Genomic DNA, 25,868 nt, shown 5'->3' on the forward strand with positions numbered 1-25,868 from the left:
CTCCTTGTTCTTCCTGGGACACCCCTTCAGCTGGATGTCTTCCTCCTCTCATCCAGCTCTGACTTCACCAGGTCACGCTGCATGGATGCTCGACCTGATCCCACTCTGATACATCAGGGTGCTCCCTTTCCAGGAGCTGTTCCCACCCTACACAGTCTTTCAGCTTGTGGGTTGACAAATGAGATGATCTTGATTCTAGGATTGAGTCCCACTTTTATACTTCCTCTTCTTTTCACCTGGTAGCTAACTCTGACAGTTGCAGAAGTCATTACTGAGATGAGTATCCGAGCTGCCTTTCAGTAGGGTCTCAGAACTAAGACTTCAGGGGAGTGGTCAGGCTTGTCTTCAAATTCCACTATTAAAGACTTACTCTCATAACAGTCACCTGAGACATGAGCAAACACCAGCCATAGACAGCTATCAGACTCCATTTCCTTTGTTGTTTGTTAATCCAGATCCGGTGATGTGCTAGTCAGGTTTACGTCACTAGAGCAAATACCTTAAATAAACAACTTATAAGCAAGAGAGGTTTATTTTGGCTCCAGGGTCAGTAGGTTCTCTTGCTCTTAGGCCTGTGGTGAGACAGTACATCATCAGCATTTGGGGGAAGAAACTGCTAAATTCATGGCAGTTGGGAGGCAGAGAGAGAGAGAGAGGAAGAGGTCAGGGTACCAATATCTCTTTCAAGAGCACTTTCCAGAGACAACTTTTCACTAAGCCCCACCGCCTGAAGGTTCCACCACCTCCCACCATTGCCACAGATTGTGACAAAGCCTTCAACACAGGAGTCTTTGAGGACCATATCCAAACTATAACATGCAATTAATAAAATTAGTTGCCATCCCCATGTGCCCCTGACTGTCATCTGCTAAGCTTTAGGCATTTTGCTCCAAACTTGAAAATCTTTCTCACTGCCACAGCATTCTCACCTCTGTATTCCAAACTAATATGAACAGAAACCCACTTGAACTCACTTAATGCCTTGCAATAATCTAATAATGGGTTTACTTTTCCATGCAAATTTTCTCCTCCTCAGTGGCTCTCCCGAGGCTCCATATCATAACCACGTGTTTTGACTGGAGCTTGGGCAGAGCACTTCTGCAGCAGGCTGGTTAGTCTGGGAGCCTCTGAGAGACTCTGGCCCTTGTTTCCCAGCACACCCTAGAGCTGTGAAACCCAGCTGGGTGGGGAGCTGGCCTTGGCTTTTATGACCAAACTGTAGGCTTGGGAGCACAGGTACTATGACAGATGAATTACAAAGCATCCGGGTCATCTGCTCCTTTGATCACTTTATGAGGACTCCAATGTGAAATTCTCTTGGGATAGTGGTGGAGATTGCCTGTGTCCTTTGTTTTGGTACCCTACCATACTGCTTTTCTTCCACATTTTTCTCTTGATCCGACTGTTGTTTGCCTTAATACAGGTCTGGGTTAAGTATAGTAGAAGCACCTTTAGATTGGAAGGGAAATGGAAGAGAACCTGTGAGTAACTTGAGCAGTTAAGAATTTATTATCATTCTCTCCTTTATTTTTATTAAAATAGATTCGTATTTTTCAACACATTTTAAGAAATGAGGAAAACACATGTAAGTTATTTTGACCATCGGGTCTTTAACAAAGATAATTGCTTAAAGCAATCACTAAATTTAGTGGTGAATTTATAAAATATATTTGTTATAGCTAAGCAGAAACCACACCAAAAACCTTTTATCAGGGATCAGGATTCCTTTTAGGTTGTTCCACAGTGAAGCACTTGTTCAACTGGGCTTTCTTGTGCCTTGAATGTCAGGACTCAGAGAGAGACAGAAGCAGCAGCCAAGTGACCCTAAAATAAGATGTTAGATACTGACGAGAGCAGCCCCAGCCCTCCTTTCAGATACCTGTCTGAGGCCTCCAGCCTCTTAGAAACAAAATTTCTGAAACACTTAAAAGATATGGGTGTGTTGCATAGGACAGGGAGTGGAGTGACCCATGTGTTTCACCAGGTATTATGGTAGTTTAATCATTTTACTCTCCAGGAATGAACCAGAACAGGCAATAGGGGAAAGGAACGGTGAGCTAATGGAGGGGAGCAGGCCAGGAACTTAGTCCCATGGGATGGTGACCCCCCTACATGAAGGTAGCTTTGCCAGGTGGCTGAGTGGGGGGGGCTAAAGTAATATGAAGTCACTGGGTACCCGTGGAGGAAAATTCAAGGGAGAAGATTGGAGTACAAAGCTGGAGATCTGGCAGCCTTGAGAAGGGGAGATCACTTTATTGTGTTTTTTTTTTTTTTTTTAATTTTTTATTGTGGGTTGTTCAAAACATTACAAATTTCTTGACATATCATATTCCACACTTTGATTCAAGTGGGTTATGAACTCCCACCTTCACCCCATACACAGATTGCAGAATCACATCAGTTACACATCCATTGATTTACATATTGCCATACTAGTGTCTGTTGTGCTCCGCTGCCTTTCCCATCCTCCCCCCTCCCCACCTCTCCCCTCCCCTCCCCTCCTCTCTCTCTACCCCCTCCACTGTATAACCCTGAGGGTCTCCTTCCATTACCATGCAATTTCCCTTCTCTCTCCCTTTCCCTCCCACCTCTCATCCCTGTTAAATGTTAATCTTCTTCTCCTGCTCTTCGTCCTCTGTTTCTTTAGTTACTGTCCTTATATTCAAAGAAGACATTTGGCATTTGTTTTTTTAGGGATTGGCTAGCTTCACTTAGCATAATCTGCTCTAATGCCATCCATTTTCCCTGCAAATTCTATGATTTTGTCATTTTTTAATGCAGAGTAATACTCCATTGTGTATCAATGCCACATTTTTTTTATCCATTCGTCTATTGAAGGGCATCTAGGTTGGTTCCACAGTCTTGCTATTGTGAATTGTGCTGCTATGAACATCGATGTAGCAGTGTACCTGTAGGATGCTCTTTTTAGGTCTTTAGGGAATAGACCAAGAAGGGGAATAGCTGGGTCAAATGGTGGCTCCATTCCCAGCTTTCCAAGAAATCTCCATACTGCTTTCCAAATTGGCTACACCAATTTGCAGTCCCACCAGCAATGTACAAGTGTACCCTTTTCCCCACATCCTCGCCAGCACTTGTTGTTGTTTGACTTCATAATGGCTGCCAATCTTACTGGAGTGAGATGGTATCTTAGGGTGGTTTTGATTTGCATTTCTCTGACAGCTAGAGATGGTGAGCATTTTTTCATGTACTTGTTGATTGACTGTATGTCCTCCTCTGAGAAGTGTCTGTTCAGGTCCTTGGCCCATTTGTTGATTGGGTTGTTTGTTCTCTTATTGTCTAATTTTTGGAGTTCTTTGTATACTCTGGATATTAGGGCTCTATCTGAAGTGTGAGGAGTAAAGATTTGTTCCCAGGGTGTAGGCTCCCTATTTACCTCTCTTATTGTTTCTTTTGCTGAGAAAAAACTTTTTAGTTTGAGTAAGTCCCATTTTTTGATTCTAGTTATTAACTTTTGTGCTATGGGTGTCCTATTGAGGAATTTGGAGCCCGACCCCACCGACTGTAGATCGTAGCCAACTTTTTCTTCTATCAGATGGCGTGTCTCTGATTTGATATCAAGCTCCTTGATCCATTTTGAATTCACTTTTGTGCATGGCGAGAGAAAGGGATTCAGTTTCATTTTGTTGCATATGGATTTCCAGTTTTCCCAGCACCATTTGTTGAAGATGTTATCCTTCCTCCATTGCATGCTTTTAGCCCCTTTATCAAATATAAGGTAGTTGTAGTTTTGTGGATTGGTTTCTGTGTCCTCTATTCTGTACCATTGGTCCACCCGCCTGTTTTGGTACCAGTACCATGCTGTTTTTGTTACTATTGCTCTGTAGTATAGTTTGAAGTCTGGTATCGCTATACCGCCTGATTCACACTTCCTGCTTAGCATTGTTTTTGCTATTCTGGGTCTTTTATTTTTCCATATGAATTTCATGATTGCTTTCTCTATTTCTACAAGAATGTGGCCTCCAAACCAAGTGCGCGATGTTCTTTGCAAGAGCAAAACATGTTAGCAGCTTCCAGTGAGCCTAGCACAAACCTTGGAGTTGTGTCCTCTACAAAGGGAACTTATAATATACCTAATCTCTCTTCTGGGCTGTTCGATTTTGTCATATTTGTGTGATGACAAAGCTACATTTTAATTTCTTGCCATGTACCAGCTGCTATTTAAGCAGATGATAAATGTGATCTTATTCAATCTGCTTAACATTCTACAAGGTTGGTATCATCACCCATATATCACTTTATAGCGATCCCTTTATCACTTTATAGATGAAGAATCTAATCTTCGAGCATGAAGTGATTAGCTCTAAATGGCTTAACAGAACCTGGATTGCCCTAGTTCTGTTTGATTTCAAAGGCTTCTTATAGTTTGTGTATGGAATGTTCCCAACAACCCATGGGTTCTCACCTTGGTGCAACTGGGAGGGTGTGGAAGCTTTAGGAACTGGGCCTAGAGAGGCATCCAGCCACTGGAGCCATGTCCTTGAAGGGTGCCGTTGGATTCCAGCCCCTTCCTTTTCCATTTTCATTTGCTTTTGATTGTGAACAGCTTTGTCCTGCCAAGTGCCCTCTGCCATGACGTACTGTCTTGCCATAGGCCCTGAAGCACTGGGGCAGCCACCATGGACTGAGACTTCTCTAGAGAGGAACCCAAATCGGCCTTTCTGTTTCATTTCAGGCATTTGTTACAGAGCTAGAACACTGGTGGACAGAGGCCATACTTAATTTCATGGAGGTGGCACTCAACATGGTCTTTACTCTGGAGGACTCTCTCTGCCATATATATATATATATGGCCCATTTTTACTAGTGCATTGTGATTATACACCTCACTTAATGGTGAGATTCATTGTGACATGTTTGTATGTGCAAATAATTTAATTGATTTTATTACCTAGTACTTCCCCTTCCCTTCCTTTCCTCCTTCCCCTGTCCCCCTTACTTTCCTCCACTGGTCTCCCTTCTACATTTTTGTGAGATCCCTGTCCCCCATTTTTTCTTTCTTGTTTTCTCTTTAACTTCCACATATGAAAGAAAATATACAACTTTTGACTTTATGAGACTGGCTTATTTTGTATAACATGATGTTCTCCAATTTTATTCATTGTCATGCTAATAACATAGTTTCATTCTTTTTAATAAATAAATTGTGTGTGTGTGTGTGTATATATCTATATATATATATATATCTATATATATATATCTATATATATATATCACATTTTCTTGTATCCATTCATTTCTTGATATATACCATAACTTGGTGATTGTGAATTGTGCCGCAAACAAAAACAAAAACAAAAACAAAAAACATGGGTGTGCATGTATTGCTATATAGTATGCTTTTCACTCTTTGGGATAAATACCAGGGATTAGTATAGCTGAATCACATGGTCATTTCATTTCTACTCTCTTCAGGAACCTCCACACTGATTTCCATAGTGGCTGCACTAATTTACAATCTGACCAACTCTTCTTTGATTCACTTAGGACTGACTTTTACACAAAGTGAAATAGGAATCTAGTTTCATTCATATCTACATATGGATATCAAGTTTTCTCATTACCATTTGTTACATTTGTTATTATCTTTTCTCCAATGTATTTTTTTGCACCTTTGTCCAGGTTAGATGACTGTTCTGTGTGGGTTTGTCTCTGTGTCTTCTATTCTATTGGTCTATATGTCTGTTTTTATGCTAGTACCATGCTGGTTTTGTTACTGTAGCTCTGTAGTATGATTTGAAATTGGGCATTGTAATGCTTCCAGCATTGCTCCTTTTACTCAAAATTGCTTTAGCTGGTCTTTTATTCTTCCATATGAAATTTAGGACTGTTTGTAATTCTACAAAGAATTACATTGGTATTTTGATGGGGATTGCATTAAATCTGTAGATTGCTTCTGGCCATATGGCCCTTTTAACATTATTAATTCTGCTTCTCCTTGAACATGGGAAGTCTTTCCATCTTCTAGTGATTGCTTCTATTTCTTTTTTCAGTATTCTGTAATTTTTGTTGTAGAAGTCATTCACCTCTTTGGTTAGATTTATTCCTATATACTCTTTTGGAGGCTATTTTGAATAGTTTTGTTTGTTCTGATTTCATTTTCAGCAGACTTTTTTTATTGGTCTATAGAAAAACTATTGATTTTTGTATGTTGATTTTGTATGTTGCTTTTTTGCTGAATTTATCAGTTCTAGAAGTCTTCTGATGGAGCTTTTCAGATTTCCTAAGTATAGGAAACAGTGACAATTTCATTTCTTTCTTTCCTACTTCTATTCCTTTTATTTCCCTCTCTTAACTAATTGTTCTGGCTAAAATTTTTCTGAATGCAACTTCAAGTACTATATTGCTTTCAGTTTTTCCCCATTCAGTATGAAGTCAACTTTGGGTTTATGAAATATAGTCTTTATGATGTTGTGGTAAATTCTTTATATCCTTAGTTTCTTCAGTGTCTTTTTTTTCATTATAGATGGATGCTGAATTTTTTGGAAGTCTTTTTGTATCTATTGAGATAATTATGTGATTTTATTTATCCTTAAATCTATTTATGCAGTGAATTCTATGTATTGATTTGAATGCAGTGAATGATCCTTATATTCCTGGAATGAAACCAACTTGATTATTATATACAATCTTCTTAATGTGTTATTGAACATGAATTGCTAATATTTTATTAAGGATTTTTGCATCTACTTTCACCAAGTATATCCATCTGTAGTTTTCTTTTTTTCCCCCTTGATGTGTTTAGTTTTGATATCAAAGTGATATTACTTCATAGAATGAGTTTGGAAATGACCCCTACTCTTTCTATTTCATGGGATAATTTGAGGATTATGATTGTTAGTTATTCTTTATAGGTTTGGTAGACTTTAACCGAGGATACATCTGCCTGGGTTGTCTTTGTTGGAATGATCCCTCCCCCTTCAATCATATTGCTTGTTATTAGTATTTTAAGTTTTCTAATTTCTCTTGGTTCAAATTTGGGAGATCACATGTGTCTAGAAATTCATCCAGCCTTTCTACATGTTCTAATTTATTGGACCATAAATTTTCAATATAGTTCCTAATGATTTGGTTTCATTGATATCTGTGGTGATAGCTCCCTTTTCATTTCTAATTTTATTATTTTGGATCTTCTCTCTTTTGGTTACTTTGGCTAAGGGTTTATCAACCTTGTTTATATATCTTCAAAGAAGCAACTCTTTGTTGTAATGATCCTTTGCAGTTTTTATTCTCTCATTAATTTCATCTTTTGTCTTAATTATTACCTTCCTTCTACTGGTTTTGGAATTGGCTTGTTCTTTTTAGGATCTTCCTAATATTTTATTTAGTCATTCATAGTTATAAACTCTCCTTTTAAATCCACCTTTATAGTGTCCCAGAGATTTTGGCAGGTTGTATCTCTGTTCTCATTTGATTCTAAGAAAGCATACTTAGCTGTTGTTGGTTGGCAGTTCTTTTCTTTCAGGGATTCAAACATGTTAAAAGCCACTCCTGGATTTTAAGATTCTTCTGAGAAATCAGTATTATTTTGATTGATTTTCCTTTAAATATTACCTGACACTTTTCTCTAGAGGCTTTTAGCACTCTATCCCTTTTCTGTATAGTTGGCATTTTAATTATAACATGTTGCAGAAAGTTTCTTCTTTCTTTTTATCTATTTGGGGTTCTAAATGAATCCTGGAATGTTCACCTCTTTCCCAATGTTTGGAAATTTTCTATTATTTTATAGGTATTGATTCCATTATCCTGTTTCTCTATTCTTTTCTCAATGTCAATGGTTTTTAAATTTGGTTTCTTAATGTTGTCCCAGAGTTCTTTCATATTCTGATCATGGTTTCTTATTTTTTTTTCTTTATTGATATCTGAGGGTTCAAGTTCATATGCCTTGTCTTCCAGGCTGAGAATTCTGTCCCTATGTGGTCTAATCTATTGGTGAGAGTTTCAATTGAATTCTTTGTTTCATTAATAAAGTTTTTTATTTTCAAAATTTCCTTTTCTTCTCTTTCACAATTGCTATCCTTTTATTGAAATATTCTTTAATATCATGCATTCTCTGCTTTAGTTAATTCCTCAGACCTTCATGTAGTATATCAACCATTTTAATGATTAACTTTTTGAATTATTCATCCAGCATTTACTCTACTTGGATGTCTTTGGGGTCAGTTATTGGAGTGTTATAAACTTTTGGAGGTATCTTATCTGTTTTCTCATATTACCTGTATTTCTACACTGGTTTTTGCATATCTGCTGGGTTGATTATCTATCTCTTCTACTGTTATACAAGGAATTTTTTAGGGAGATGCTTTCTTTTTACTTTATGCATGAGGCTCGGCATATTTCTAAGTGTCAATACACCCACTCAACGTGATCACACTTGAATATTCAATCTCTAACATTTCATGAGAGAAGAAACTAATCCCCAGCAACTACATCCACTTCAGAACAAAGCCACAATATACTATAAACCCTTAAAAATATATTGAAAATGTTCTTCACAACTCTATCAATACAAGTGGAAAATGGAAGTAATACTGTAGAATATGCTGAGAATTTAGATGTTAAGAAAGTAAAATTATGACTAAACTCAGATCAGCAGCTCTCTCACTGCTGTGGGGTGCCAAGATTTTGCTGCCTACTTCCACTCTACTGTCTTCATTCTCTAGCACCATATTCTTATAGTAGCTGAGATCTTATTCACTCTACTGAGTGGCCAATTACTTGTAGTAGTTCCTCTATGCCATATAATAAATCTTCCCAAAACTTAGTGGCTTAAAAATGTATTTTATTTAGTTTATGATTTTGTGGGTTGGCATTTTCAATAGTTTTTGCTGGGCAGTCTTTGTGTTCAGAAACAGATTCAAATATTTATTTTTTAAATTTTAATTAATTAATTAATTAATGTTGGTGCTGAGGATTGAACCCAGAGACACTTAATCACTAAGCAACATCTCCAGCCCTCTTTTAGTTTGAGACAGGGTCCTGCTAAGTTGCTTAGGGCCTTGCTAAGTTGCTGAGGCTGGCCTTAAATTTGCAATCCTCCTCTCTCCCAAATCACTGGAATTACAGGTGTGTGCCACTGCACATGACCTGATTCAACTATTTTGGCTGAATTATTTCACATGTCTGAGACATCATCTTCAATAATAGGGATGGCTTCTTTCCCTAAGATTTATTATCCTTCTGTAGGGGATCCTATGACTATTCACCTAGTGGCAAAAGTGTTTCAAGTGTATCAAGTACATTTAGGTCTCTGTTGCATTCACTAATGTCCCATGGTCAAAGCTAGTCACATGGCTTATGCAAATTTAAAGTGAACAGTTATAGTATTACACCTCTATGGAGAAGAACCTGCAACATAGTTTTGCAAGGGCATCACATTGCAAAAGTGTTACTTGAAAAGTCATGAATATTGGTAGGTGAAGAACTTATGAACACTTAAAAACTCTATCATATTTGCTTAATTCTGCCCAGTCACACCATGTGGTGCTTCTCAAATAGGAGAACCAGAAGAAACTTGGAAATATGTCATAAAAATAATTGTTCAGCACTAGTGAACATAAACTCAGAAATATGAAGCCCTGCCTTGGTCAAGTAGTGACAAACGCTCATTAGCTTTGAGCAAACAAAGAAGTTGGCTTGCCCTGGCCCTATTCATGCTTCTTTACAAATTTCCTTTTTAAATTGGAAGGGGGATTCTGAAAAATGTTTACAAGCCAAGTATGAACTTTCACAAATAACCATGGTAAAGGCATCCAGAAAATAAGGTATCCTTTGTTTCAACATGTTCTATAAATCAAGGAATGCTGCTTTTATAGCTTTTGATTTTTTTCCATGAATATTCAAATGCAGGTAATTATATAATTTAGAAAAAGCCCAGAGAAGCCCAATTTTTAAAGAAAACAACAATGATATGCCCCTGTTTGGAGAAAAGTTATTGTTCAATACCATGAAGGAAAACAAATTACTATGATATGAGAGAGAGAGAGAGAGAGAGAGAGAGAGAGAGAGAGAGAGAGACTCTATCACATGGAAATAAAAGGGATTTTCTTCAAGTTTTTATTTTTAATTCTAACATTTGTTTTGAAGTTATATTCCAGAAAAGTTTTCCATGCAAAGTTTCTTTTCCTCTGAAAATGGTCTTGATTTCTGTTGAGTCTGATTCTCTCTCTCTGAAAGCACTAAATTGTATATGTTGTCTGGAGAACTAAGATTCCATTTGCATCATTATCAGAAAGGTTCAAACAAGATTTTTCACCCCTCTGCAGGAGGGGACTTTGATACCTGTGCCAAAATCCATTCATTTGAGGATGATAAACTCCTATACAACCAATCCTTATTGGTGGGATATACTTCATTATATGAAATCAAAGTAAAAGTTTATTGGATGCATGTATGAATGTGTTCATGAGTATATGTTCATTGAAATCATAAAAAGGAAAAACAAAAAGTAAAACACTTTTATTGACCTCATATATGTTTCATCACGAAAGTCTAAATACACATATTAATACAATATACATTCATGCAGTATCAAATTTTGCTTTTGCACTTACTTTAAAGACTGAACATGCATTATTTTTACATGGTGAAGGATATGGGAGTAATTTGAGGCTAATCTGTGGAAATTACTCTTTTGGAAAACCTTGTATTTGAAGTACACACTCCTTAAGTCAAATGGATTTAATAATTATGGCCTTGAGGTGTTTAGTAACATGTTTGGTATGCTTTTCTGACTTTTGTGAGTCGTACCTTATTGGCTATGGGTCCAATTGCTAAATTCCTATTTATCAAAAGCAAGTTTTCAGAAGGTAATTCACCCAGCTCCATTTTGCAAATGGCAAATTTGCAGTATGACCAGTTTCTGAGTGGAAATGCCTGAGGCTGAGCCTGTGCGTTCTCCCTTTCCTGCTGTCACAGTCGCCTTGTTCAAGCATCCACTGGATAATGATGGAGGAGCCAAGAAAGGGACTGAGGCTTGAAAGAAAAGGGTCATCTAAAGTTCCATGAATACAGAAACCCTTTCCTCTAGAGGTCATCCTTTGGTGAGCATCCCCTGAGATGTAAATGTCTTCACATTCTGTTCTCATTCAGAGAGATCTACCTACAGGTTTTTTTGCACAGATCTCCTTGTCACCATTTTTTTTCACATATCTTTCCAACTCTCATCTTTTAGCCAAACCTTTAGCCACATGACCTAAGGTTTGTCTCTTTCCATGCACAATGAATTCTGCCTTCTGTGTGGTTCTCCCTTCACCACAAACCTACAAAGCCATCCCAGACTGAGGCTATCACTATAGCTGACCTATTTCATTATGGCCTGCATTGTAGAAGATCATTTGTCTATAAACCAAGATCAGATTTTTTTTTCTCCTTCAGCCAATTAGTCATAGGGAACACCGTGAGTCATAGATGTGGGTTGAAGGGAAGAAGTAGGAGTAGAACTCATGTGATTTATTTGTGTCTTCTAGGCTGGAGTTATTCCAATCTCAGTTATATCACTGCCATTTTTCTGATGAAACATAAGCTCAACTTTGTGTCTTGTTTGGTTGGAAAACCCGTCATTCATGATTGGTAGTTTAGATCACTTAGTAACTGGATCAGGCAACCAGTCTCTGTTAAATCCCCATCCTTAGCCAAAAGCTGTTTCCCCAGTGGAAATTTGTCTATGAAGGATGGTATGGATTCACTTTAATCCCTAAAGATTGGTACTGTGATTTACTTTTTTAATAAAATATCTTTATTTTATTTGTTTATTTTTATATCGTGCTGAGGAACAAACCCGGTGCCTCACACATGTGAGGCAAGTGCTCTACCACTGAGCTACAGCCCCAGCCCCTGTACTATGATTTCCTTTAAGAATCATCTAAAGGCTCCTGCTGGTAGCATTATTGAATCTTGGGTCATGGAACCCAAGTGGTGGAAGTGTTTGTACATCAGCTTGGTCCTGTTAAAGAACCTTCTCTTTCTTTGGATTCCATTACAAATGGGAGTTTTCAGGTGCCCCGGGGAGTGCATCAGAATAGTACACCCGAGGCATATGTGGCTTCCTAACTCCAGATAGGTCCACCAGATGTTGTGACTCTTTCCTAGTGTTAGGAAAGGCCAGATTCAGTAATGCACTCTTCACCCTGGGAGGAATTGCCCTGAGGTGGAGAACTCCTGAGTTCTTTATGGGGTTTATTTCCCACCCTCTGGCCTGCAAATGTCCTACTAATGAGTGCATATTACTCTCTATCTCCTGCTTATCAGATCTGATCAGTAAAATTTTGTCAATATAATGAACCAGCAAGATTCCACTGGAATTCAGAGACAAGAAGAGCCTCTGCAGACTAGATTATAATGTAGTGCTGAGAGTTGCTATGTCCCTGAGATAGGATGATCAAAGTACATTGCTGGCTATGTCAGCTGAAAACAAATTACTTTTGATGGTCCTGACCAACAGATGAAGAAAAAAATAGAATTCACCAGATCAGTATCAGATCCAGTACCTTGTATAGCAGGTACCAGAGAACATGCTTATTTGCTCCAGCAATGAAACTACATTTGGAACAACAGCCGCAATTACTTGAGTTTATGATAACCACTGTCATTGTCTTGGATCCATATGTCCTCTGCAGAGGCCAAGTAAATAAATAAATGTGGAATCATTGCTTTGTGAGCTTAAATTAATCAATTCAGACTCATCCATCTTTATATTCCTTATATCCTGATTTCACACTCTTTTTATATATTGTCATATATTACTCATGTGATATATTACCTTACATATTCCTCAGGATTCTGCCAATGCAAATTGGCAAAATCATGCATCCTTTTGGTGTTGATTGCATTTCTATGTGAGATATTCTTTGGACTTCATTCTCTGGGATTTTCAGAGATGTCAGTCTAATTACAGGTCTAGGGTGATTTTTGAGGGAGATCAGTAGTGTCAGGGAAGTCAACAACTTCTGGGAAGAATATTACTTCTTCAGGCAAGAAGAGACTTAGCTATCATAGGCAAAGATGGAAAGGCTGCTTCTCTAGTTAAAGAAGGCTCAGCAAAATTCAAGGTTTCAAGGTTCAAAGTATGCAACTTCATTGCAATTTCCTCATAAGTTCCTGTCCCAATTGTCAGTGTCCCATTACTTCCCAATTAATTCCCCAAGTTTACCAAGAGACTATATGATATCAGGAATTCAATTTTCGTTATAATTTAGCAATGCACAGATTGTATTCTTATTACTTTGAAGCTTATTAAACTTCGAAGCTCTCTACCCTCTGGCTCGACCACTTTCTTTTCTGCCTGTAAACTGGATCCAGATCTTCATCCATTCGCTCATTCACTAAGCGTACATTGAACACTGGCTTTAAGTCAGGCAATGGATTAGGCAGTTCTGCAGACCAGAAATCCAACACGGGTTGCAGTGGATTAAAATCAAGGCATCGGTGGGGTTGTGTTCCTTTCTGAAGGCTGAGGGGAAAATCCATTCCTAGTCTTTTCTTCCATCTAGAGGTTATTCACTTTCCTTGGCTTAGGACCTCCATGCTCCAACTATAAAGCCAGTAATGTTGTATTTTTCTGATCAATCTCCCATCATCCTACCTCTTTTCCAGGGTTCTTTTTGCTTCCTCCTGGCCAGCAGTTGCCTTCAACCCCTGGGAAGCACTAGCAGCTCTTTGCCATGTCGCTTTCTCCTCATGTCTTCTCAAAACCTGGCAGCTTGCATCTTCCAAAGTAAACAAGAAATGAGTTTGCCAGCAAGCTGGAGTTTCACAGGAAGGAACATGAGCCTGGGAATGACATCAATCATCTTTGCCATCTTCTGTTGGTTAGTGTCAAGACATAGTTCTTGCCCATGTTGCAGGGAACAATGTGACAGGGATAACACAGGAGGCAGAGTTCACGGAGTCCACCCCAATGGGGCCAGATGGCTTTTGTCCTGTTGATCTCTGTTCCCCTCAGTGTTCCGAGCACAAAGACAGTAGTGTACTAAGTGAATGAACGGATGTCCTGATTATTACATTATTACAACTTACGTCAGTTTAGTTCTATCTGTATCATTTGATATGTTATCAGAACATGAGTTTTTATTTTAAAAATCATCTGAGATTATTCTGATTGTTTCAGTTTAGAGCAAAAAAGAAAAATAAAATGTATCAGGTTATAATTATCTATTATTTATATAAAATTTATTAAGCATTTATATTCTAGGCATTGTAGTAACTTTTATGAAAGATTGGGAAATATAAAGTTTTGCCTATTTGGAAGTCTACCATCATCATTCTTTGCCAACTCTTGACTTTTTTTTTTTTTTTTTGCTATGAAAGACCTACTATAACACTCGTAGCACAGAGGAGCTAAGCAAAAGTGTGCACTCTGTAGGCATCTCCCTACCAAGATGAACACAGCAGAAGGGAAGGAGCTCCACCTTCTTATTTGCTGCTTCAACTTCAATAATCAGAGAAACAAATACATCTCCCAGAAGAGGATTAAGTGAGGGGGGGGGGAGAGAAAAGCCACTGATGTTATCTACGTGTTCCACATGTAAGAAAACATCATATGTGGTGAAAAATGAAAATGCATTAAGGTTCATTGTACTTATCAGGATATTTTAAAAATTGTCTTTGTGTTTTGCTTACCTGGTTTTCCACCAATGATGTAAAACAGTTGAATCTTAATCCAAACTTTTAGTAATAGAATTTTAGTACTTGAATTTTTTCTTTTAGTTCCTCCTATGTGTATTAACCTGTGCTTCAGTTTTTACAAAATCAAGAAAAGCCAATGACGTCTTCTTAGGATATAATGAGGAAAATGTTCCATGAACATCTCCAAGTTTCTCTACTCTGCTTATGCTTTCTTTCTCCAAGTGGCAAAAGACAAACAAAATTCTCTGTTATTTACAAAGGTTTCCTTACATTTTTTCAAATAATGCATCTCTCAGAAGTTAGCATAAAAATTATCCATTTTTTCTCCTTTATATTCATATTTAATGCTCAGTCTACACAATTAGTTTTATAACTGTTACATATCGAATGTTTGTGTTCTCCTCATGAAAAATTTGCATGTTGAAGTCTAATACTCCATATGATGGTATTTGGAGGTGAAGCCTTGGGGTGGTAATTCAGTCATGAGAGTGCACTTCTCCTGAATGGGATCTGTGCCTTTAAAAGAACAAGCAAGAGAGCTACTCCGCTCCTTCCACCATTTGAGGCTACAACAGGAAGTCAGCAGAAGAGGTCTCTTATCAGAATCTGACCATTCTGGCACCTTTATCTCGGACTTCTAAACTCCAGAAGTCTGAGGAATACAATTTCTGTCATCTACAAGCCACCCAGTCTATGGTTCCTTCATGTTGCAGCCTAAACTGATTTAGACAGAAATTGATAGCAAAAATAGAGTGCTGCTATACATATGTGTAAGTGGATTTGGAACTGGAATTGGGGACTGACTGGAAGAATTTTACAGTATATACTAGAAGCTGAGATTCTAATGAAGGGAATTTTTAAATAATTCTGGTGAAGAATCAGAAAGAAAGAGAATCAATTTTTTTTAAAAGCTTCTATCTTCTTAGAGACTGTATAATCATGTACAAAATCGTGAGCAGATATGTGGACAATAATGTCCATTTGTAAAGTCTTTAAAATAAGGAACACGTTATTAAACAATGGTAAAAGACAATTCTCATTATATTGTGTCAGAGAACTTGGCAGACTTGTTTTTACATTCTGTTGCTTTTGTGGAAGATGGAATTGCAAGCAATGAAATTGAACACTTAGCTAGAGAGATTTCTTAAAAAAGTTTTGAACAAATAGCTTGACTCTTCCTGACCGCTTATAATAAAAAAGAGCGAAATCACTTAAATAGAGAATTGTTAAGCAAAAAAAAAAAAAAAAAAAAACCAGAACATAAATGTTTGGAAAATTTTCAGCATTTCTATGCTGCAAAAAAGTGAGACTGAATGCTTGGAAGAGAACTCTAAGGGTGTGACCAAGTGATCATTTGCTAAAGAGAATGGTCTGCTTGTGTGGCTGAAGACTTAATTTGCTACCCTAGCAAGGTGAATTGCCATTTTGAAATAAAGACAAAGGTGAGAGAAGGAATAAAGGCTGTTGGACTTCTTGAATTGTACAGGATGGGGCTGTGGAGCTATTCAGCAGGGAATGTATGCTTTTCCTTAATACATGGGATGAATAAGATGAAGTAAGTCAGAGATCATCAAGACTGACTCCTTAGCCTCAAAAGGTGAGACCATGGCCTCTACCCAAAGTCATGGGGGCAGGGAAACCCAGAAGAAACCTGAAAACAGAATTATTTCAGGAGCAAAACTTTATGTCAGTGGGCAGGGAGGACAGAGCAACAAGCTAACAGTATCCCTTGTGAGCTTCAAGATCTCATGAAGTCAACCATGCTATGTTTTGAACTTTATTTTCTATATTTCTCTTTGGTAATGGAATGTCCATCCTATGCACATTTCACCACTCTATTTTGTATACACATAACTTCCTGTTTCACAGATTCATAGTTTGAGAGGGATTTTTTTTCCCAGACAAATCAGACCTTGAACATCAAGGGATATATTTAGATGATAATATTTAGATGAAACTTTGAATTTTAGATTTTATATTGATACTAAATGAGTCTAGAATTTTGAAGACTATTGGAATGAAACAAATATATTTTGCAAGTGCGAAGGAAATGAATTAACATGGGCCAGAAGTGAAAAAATCTAGACTGAATATTTGCATTCTTCTAAAATTTGTATATTGAAATGTAATCTCCAAGGTGATGGTGTTTGAAGGTGGGAATTTGGAGAAGTAGTTTGGTCATTAGGGTTAATCCGCTTAAAGAAAAATCCATGGATGTAGTGGGTTCTCTTTCCACCACGTAAGGTATAGGGAGAAGTCAGCAGTCCAGAATCCAAGAGAGACCTCACCAGAGCCTGACCATGCTGGCCAATCTCAGATGTCCAACTTCCATAATCATGAGAAATGAATTTCTGTTGTTTATAAGTCACCCTGTCTATGGCTACTTGTTATAGAAACCTTATTTAGGCCACTTACCAATAACTCTTATAATCCAATAACAAAAATTAAACCTTATTTGTTTTTATACAGCCATATTTTAAAATGTTCACTTAAAATAAGGGGACAGAATATTTTTTTAAAAGTATTTTTTTAAATTTTGAGAAATAATACAATGTCTCCCCCCTGCTATGGATTGAGCTTTCTGTTCCCTCTATATTTAAATGTTGAAAACTATATCACCAATATGATGTCTTTAAGAGGTACCACCTTGGGAGGTGACTAGATCATAAAGGCAGAACCCTTATGCATGGAACCAGTTCTCTTATAAAAGAGGTTCCATGTGAGTATACAACTGGAAGGCACTAGTTGGTGAACCAGACACCAAATCTGCTTACACATTAACCTTGGAATTTCCTGCTGCCAAAACTGTGAGAAATAAATTTTTATAATTTACAAGCCACCTACATTGTTATAATAACCTAAATGGACTGGTACACCCTTTCACTATTCTAACAGAATTGTCTGATAAAAGGAGAATGAGATGAGAAATAGGATCCATTTCATTTCATTTCCTTAATGAATTTAGGCTAAATTTCAAACTCTAAACCAGAAAGTTTTTTAAAACAGAAATTTAGGAGCCCTATTTGCTCAATCAAAAACATATTCATTTTTTAAACCAGAAATTTCTTTAAAATTCATCTAAAATCAGAGAAATGTGAGAAGATGTGAAGAAAGAATGGTCAAGTTGGCAAATCTCAGCAAAAGCTTATCAAGCACACCCCTTTGCAACAACAGGAGCAATGTGTATGTGCTGATACAGAGTGATCCCTAGATTTGGTTTTGTTTTCAAACAAATTAAAATTAAAAAAAAAAAGAAAGAAGAAGAAAAGGAAGGAAAGAAAAGAAAAATGGAAGAGGCAGAGAGATGAAATATCTTTCAGGTAAGCGCTGTCTGCAGGTGATTGTTATTGTTAGGGGTAGAGAGACTTTGCATAACTTGGGAGGAAGTAAACAGCGAGAAAACCACATGACCAACCTTGGTGCATAGGAGAAATTTCTTCTATTCTGGAACATTGTATTGATTCCTCCCCTCATAAGCCCCTGGTAAATTATTGATTCTGCCAGAACTCATTTCATTTGAAGATGAGAAATTTTTAAAGCTGAAATAAACATGATTGATAGAAAGCTTAAAAAGTAGAAGGAATCAAAATAGCAAAGTACATACTAAAAAAAAAAAAGAAATCTAAAAAAAAAATTGTTGCCATCAGATGACACTTATTACACATTATGTCACCAAGGGTTGAAAATTAAATTAAGAATTTTTTATTAAAATTGTTCAAAACATAATTGAAGTTAAAGTGTAAAAGACTGGGCATTGTAAAGTTTCTAAGCTGCAAGGCCTGAGTTAAAAAGTAAAGGACCAGGTATTGTTAAGTTCCTATGCTACACCCAAAACCTGAAATTCCTGTAGCTGTTAGGACAATACCCGGAACTGCCCAGTAAATATTCCCCCTGACCATCTGGTTGTTTAATAACCTAGGACCCTGTGCGGCTTGGCACGTAGGCATCGCAGGGCCTAAACCAATCAGTTTGAATGTGTACCCCAATTTAGAACTGACCTATCACCCCCGCGCGACCTGTTCCCGCCAATGAATGTACTAATCAAGTTTGAGAATTGTTGTTTGATTTTCCCACGCCTCATGATGATTTGCTCTGATGTATGCAAAACCCCTGCCCTCCCCAAAAAGTGTACTTAAGCACTGCTCAACCCCTGCTCTGGGCTCTGAGCCGCTCTCTCTTGTTGAGTAGGCACAGAGCCCCAGCGCGCTGGATTGGATCCTCAATAAACCCCTTTTGCTATTGCAAAAATAAATAAATAAATAAATAAATGAAATTGTTCAAAACAAATATATAAAACTTCATGGAAGAGAATATATGGGGACATAATGAAGAAAACTAAGCCATGAGAGGCCAAAAATTCAGTAGGACAGAAAGAGCAGGAATAAGAAAAATAATCAAAAGAAAATGGAAATGGACATAGAATTAAATACAGAGAAAAGGGTACTTAGTGAAAGAGGCAAAGGCAATCTGACATACATGTAATTGTGTTTCTGAGGAAAAGAATGAAGAAAAGAAACAAAAATTTGAATATATAATTTAAGAAGCCATTTTTAAAGAATTTGTCATATCTGTAGATACTTTTGTGTAAAACTATATATATGTAAATTTGTTCATAGCTGCATAACTTTAAAATGATTGAAAAAGTACAAATAGACTTAAATGAATATGCTTTTGATTGAGCAAATAGGGCTCCTAACACAATGGATTATTATGATACTTGAAGTAATGCATAGATTTTTATATATTTATGTGGGTCAATATCCAGGGTACTTTAAACAATGATTAAAGTCAGGTGGATAAAAATTTCTAAAAACAAAAGTTTCACATACAGTTTCTCAGAAGAAAAATAAGACTTTAATAACTGTGCTGCATCAGTGGGAATGTGGCAGAGAATGGTAGAAAAGAGGGGATTTGTCAAGAAAAAAGACATTTTCCAGTTTGTTCCTTTTGATGTTTTAGCATGTGAATGTACTACCTGTGAAAATTGTAAATAGAATCACATTTTAATAGCAGATAAGGTTGAATTCAGGGGAAGAATTTCAAGTGAAATAAATGAAGTTCATAATCCATGGTGCAGTTGGTAGCATGTTCTCTGGGGAAAAAATTTTCTAAAAAGTTTATGTACAAGTTACTGCACAAGTTACAGGTTTTACTAATACAAAGGATGTGTTGCACATAATTCACAAATAACAATAAAATATGGCTGGGCATGGTGGTGCATGCTTGTAATCCCAGTGGCTATGGAGGCTGAGGCAGGAGGATCACAAGTTCAAAGCCAGCCTCAGCAAATGCAGGGCGCTAAGCAACTCAGTGAGACCCTGTCTCTAAATAAAACAAAAAAATAGGGGTGGCGATGTGGCTCAATGGTCAAGTGCCCCTGAATTCAATCCCCAGTACCCGCCCCCCTTAAAATTGTAATACTCTCTATTTTAAATGTGTTACCAGCTGATCTTCACAATGTTTTCATTAATTTTTTTTCCAAACTCTGAGATCCACAGCCAATCTCTCTTTCCAGTTCAACAATCATTTGGCGGATTAAACTGCATTTCAGTCCACTAACTTGTTCTCCCATGAATTAAAAAATCTTTATTTGTGAACTACTGTTAAACTATTTTTTGCCCTAACATGAATTATATTAATCAAATGTAAAATCTTCAAACTTCAGTACTAGAAATGATATGCTTTATATTTAATTCATCTTATTCAAAATTTACCCATTAATTTCTTAAGTCTAAACCAAGATTTATTAAACTATGGACTGTGTGTCCAATCTAACCACCTATTTTATAAGCAAATTTCTATTAGAAAATAACCATATCCATTTATTTACTTATTGTAGCCTATTGTTGCTTTTATGCTACAATGGTAAAATTGAGTAGCCTTTGTTTTTAACATAATATACTTGTTTTATGTAATTTAATAGTTAGTAGTGACTGTATTTAATCATGGATTTAAAAAATTTCTGAATATTTAATGGTCAACCATAACAGCCAATATGAGCAGGCACAGCATCCCATTGGGTGCTGTACACATCAAATGCATTTCCATTATAAATCTCTTGTGTATCACAGAGGGTAATATTACCTACAATGCAAAGACTATGAAAAATAGAAAGTAGAAACACAGCTTTTCTCATTCATGAAAGACCAAAAGAAAAACAATGAGGATCTAAAAGATCAGTAACGTGATTAATAATATGCATCTGTATTTAATAAACTGCAGACTCTGAAAACCATGGCTATGTCATCTGTTCAAATCCTCATGCAGATTTACACAAACCAATCACATGCTCAAACACAAAGAAAATCTTAATAAATGTTAAAAGTAGCAATATTATAAAAAAATTCTCTGATCTCAATATAATTAGATCAAACACTTCCACATCATCAAAAATAATTAAAATGACTTGGAGTTGAAAATATTGCTTAATCCTTGGAAGGAGAAAAATAAAATTGCAATGACAAAATATGTATAAAATAATGCTCTTTAAATTTATTAAAACCAATGAGATATAATTAAAACTGTGCTTGAAGGAAAGTTCAATACACTTAAAACTTTTAAATGTCCAAGAGTTTAATTTTTGAAGGAAAAATAAAAGAACAATAAGGAACATAGTTTTAGCTAAATTATTCAAAACATAAAGAGAAAATGTACAAATATGCAAAATAAATAAGGAAGAGGAAATCCCACTATTTGGGTCCAATTATTCATTACAGTATTCGGGTCTCCCTGGTATCTGCATGATCTGATCTTTCAAAAAAAAAATCTATGAATTGGTACTTGAAGAAATCAGTGGGGAAAAAGGAAGGAAAGGAGGAAAGGAAGGAGAGGGGGAGGGAGGGAAGAAGGAGGGGAAGGAGGGAGAAAGAAAGAAGGGCAAAATAAATAGAGTGTTGTTGAACTTAGGAGATCAGTGAAGATGGGATTTTAATCTACGTGTTAGCGTTTTATCACTGTGACAAAATACTTGAGAGGATCATCTTAAAAGGAGAAACAGTTTACTTTGGTACCTGGTTTCAGAGGCTTTAGTCCATGGTTGAGAAGCCAAATTCTTTGGCCCTGTTGTTTCTTGGTGGAAGTGTGTGGTGAAGCAATCTGCTCACCTCATGGCCCATGGGAAGGGAAGAGAGATGGGAAGAGACCAGCATCCCAATATCCCCCAAGGCCATGCTTCCACAGACCCGACTTCCTCCAAGTAGGCCTCACCTCCTAAAGTTTCTACCACCTCCCAATAGCACCAAAGGGCTTGGGGGACATTTCAGATCTAATCTATGACAGTCCTTATGTTCACTATAGTGACTCTAGGTTGAACTAGATGCTAAACAAGTATTCATCGAATGAATGAACAATATGATTCACTCTACATAGCTAAAGTCCTCAAGCCACACAGTAGATGGTACTGCCAATCCCTAGTCCCTTCTTTTACAAAATCAGTTGACCATCTTTACAGGTCTCCTGGGGGCAATGCTAGAGCAAGCTCCTGGCCTGCCTCCATCTGATGAAGTCATCTTCAGTGCTTGTTAAAGAATCAGATAGGTCCTGCTCCAAGTCTAGAGAGTCAGGAACTCTAGGGTTGGTGCCCGAGCATTAAAAAAAAAAAAAAAAAAAAAAAAGTTTTAAATGCCACAGTGTTTCTTATGAACAGTAAAATTTGAGGATCATGGATCTGTTAATGTAGTTGTTATGAGAGTACACATTGAAGTCTTTTTATCCTGGGCTTTAAATGACTATTTCTTTCCCTTCCAGATGCTTCTTGGTTTTCTATGTTTAATTTGGGCCATGTGACCAATTCAACTAATTCAGTTCTCCAGCAATGTCAGCTTTGCCCTAGGATCATTTAAATTTTTGGTTGGCACAACTTGGGGTCAAGGATGGGGAGTTTGCTATAGGCATCCATTGAGTTGAGGCCAGGGATGCAGCTGAGTATCCTAAAATGAGCAGAAAATCTTCTCACAATAATGTGTCCCAAATGTCAAGAATGCTGAGGTTGAGAAATGCTGTAGTGACTTTGGAGCTAACACTATGTGAGTTGGTTCCGAGCCTTCCATTAAATCACAGGTGAGAGACCCTTCAGGATGGTGTTCTTGATTCATTGTTTAAATTATCACCATCTCTGTGCAGGGATACTTTTAGAAAATATAAATTTGAAGGGTCACATTTTTATTATCTTCATCAACACAGAGAGTGTAAATACTTTCTGGTAACTGGCTTTGTGGTTTAATCCTGATTTTGTATGATCCTCAGATGGGCTACTTGTCTGACCTCCTATTTCTGTAAGAAGAATATAGATATTTTCTGTGTTTTAAAATATTGTTTATTATATTGTGTGGCCAAATACCTCACTGATACAGCATGGATTGAAATCATTCTTTGTTTGACCAAATTAGGAGAGACACCAATTTGTTGCGTAAGGGACTCCATCTGTTTTCTGAGAAGTGGAGAAAGATGGATAGTGTTGAGATGACTTGCAGGAGTAGGATGTCTGTCTATCTTTGCAGGGTATTAGTGTTAAAGTACACTGATCACTGTATTCTGGCCTGTTGATGGTCACAGCTATAGCTTAACTTTTCCTCTGGCAGCTTCTGAAAACAAAAATATCATATTTGTATTTTGCAAGTCAATTGATCCTGAAAAACTGTGCAACAGTATTAGAGCATGGCTTTTTTTTTTTTTCTTAAACTCTTAATGATTTTTGCCGAAATACTGAACAAAGTAGAATGTTTGGGTAGGTTTTGATATTATAAATACAAAATAAAAGATTCACAATATTTACTTGAGGCAACTCCCATTTCATTGTTTCTAATCTTAATTGTAACCAATTTTATAACATGAAAGAAAATTTGCTGAAAATCTGGAATTTTTTTTATAAACAAATTTCAAAAATGCTTTTTTGTTTTATATTTTGTTGAAGTCTGAAGTTTAATTCTGATTTTGTTTAATGGAGCAAGCAAATTTAAAGGAAAGAGTTGAAAAAAAATTCTGATGTAAAAGTCAGGTGATCTGAGGATAAAAAAAATTTTAAAAATGAGGCAGTTTGCAAGAGAAAGAGAGAAAAATCTGCCAGTCCTGATTTTGCAATCTCTCCCTTTCTTCTGTCCCTTCAATTCCAACAGCATTTTATAAAATTTTAACCATAGCTAGATGTTTTCTGTTTCCATCTGGGATCATGAAGAAATTCATTGTCTTTCCTAGCTCTAATCCTTTGTGTAAATCCTATCATCAGGTGTAATCCAAACATGAAAAACTGCCAGTGGCTCAGTTTTGCCCCCAAAATAAATTCAAATCTGATGTAATCATGCTATCCAATTTTCTCTCTCATAATCCCAGACATTGCCTATTCCTTCAGCCAGGCCTATGCCTCCCACCCTTTTGGATACTGTGTGTCATCTCTGGACTAAACACTTATGTATTTGAATCTGGCAACAGTTGAATAATTAGTAGAATGAAAGTTTGTGGGTTACTTTGTTTTTCTATAAATAAGTCCTATTATCTTTTTTTAGCCCAGTTAATATGCCTTTGAATGCTAATGTCAAGTATGTCTATTTATTGCCAACAAATCATCCTGAACAAAAATATGGCCATTTTAGAGCTCAAAATACTTAAATGTGTGTGTGTACATATGTATAATATATTAATATATTAATGAAACAAAGAAAATGATAAATACATTTTACTATACATATTAAATTTAGAAAGCAATTTCTTTTTGTTTGATGACATGAAAGTCATAAGTTTTCTGTGACATCAAACGGTAGTCTGATTTTTCTGCCTTTGAAGTTCCATAGCTTTGTTAATATAATTGCATTGATTACAGTTCAAAATGAATTTACGGATTCATTAAATTCACTTAATTAATTAAAATTGTGTGGGAGGAATATTGAAGAGGGTTTACATGATATTTCTATGTTCCACTTTTAGAATCAATATTTTCCCAGAAATTGAAAATTGCTATAAATGAAGATTTTTGTGCCACAGAATGAAAACTCCTACTGGATGCTCAGGATGAGCACAGAGGAAAGAAACAAAACCTAGAAAGCTGGAGAAGCAAGGTGATCATAAACCACAGAAACAAGGACAGTGGGGCTTACACTTCAGCTATACACTGCAACTGAATAACAGGAGCGGAGGGACAGCCCTTCCTGAAAGTGCTCTTCTGTTTCCCACTCAAAACTGCTGCAATCAGGGAATTAGAAACAGAATTAGAGAATGGCATTAACAGAATTTAAGATATCCATCAAAGATGTTAAGATATCCTTTAAGATATCTCTGATCCAACACTAGAATCAGCCCATCTAAAGGTGAGCATTTAAACTGTGGTCAAAATCATCTGAAGCCATCATGGTATGTCAGAGGCATGCTGTCTGTTTTGCAGAGAAACCAAAGGGGTCCCTTAGTGCAAGCATCCTTCCTGGTAGCAATCACGAGAGGAAGAAAGCCCACACTCTCCTCTGCCATTAATTTGTGAGCTTGCCATATGTGATCAGTGGGAGCCCTAGGGCTCTGTGTACAACTTTATTATTTTTTCTCTTTTTCACTAGTGCATTATAGTTAGATGCAATAGCTGGGTTCACTTTGACAAAATCATACATGGATGGAATTTGATTTACTCATTTCAGAGTCTGGTGCCCTCATCTTTCCGCTCGATTTTCTTTCCTCTACCGGTATTCCTTTCACTCATTTATTTAGTTTTGATTGCAGACTTACAGAGACTTACAGATAAAAGTGGAATTCACTGTGATATATTTATACATGCACGTGTGGTAATTTTGTTGAATGCATTTTGCATTCCCTACTCTCTTCCATTGCTTCACTTCCTTTTCGATCGCCTTCTTTCACTCCCTAAATCTTTAGGATCTTCTCTACGTCTTTATGATGTTCAACGCCCCCCCCTTTCCCCTCTTATTTTGTTTTGGCTTCCATATGAGAGAGAAAACATTTGACTCTTATTTTTCTGATTCTGGCTTATTTCACTTAACATGATGTTCTTATTTCACTTAACATGAGTTCTATCCATTTACTGGCAAATGCCATGATTAAATTCTTCTTTATGGCGGAGTAAAATGCCATTGTGTACATATACCACATTTTCTTTATCCACTCATAAATTGACAGGCATCTGGGTTGGTTCCATAATTTGACTAATGTGAATTGCACTGCTATAAACATTAGTTTGCCTGTATCACTGTAGTGTGCAGTTTTAGTCCTTTTGGTTTAATACTGAGGAG

This window comes from Marmota marmota, unplaced genomic scaffold (assembly GCF_001458135.2).
Source record: "Marmota marmota marmota unplaced genomic scaffold, marMar, whole genome shotgun sequence".
NCBI classification, from domain to species: Eukaryota; Metazoa; Chordata; class Mammalia; order Rodentia; family Sciuridae; genus Marmota; species Marmota marmota.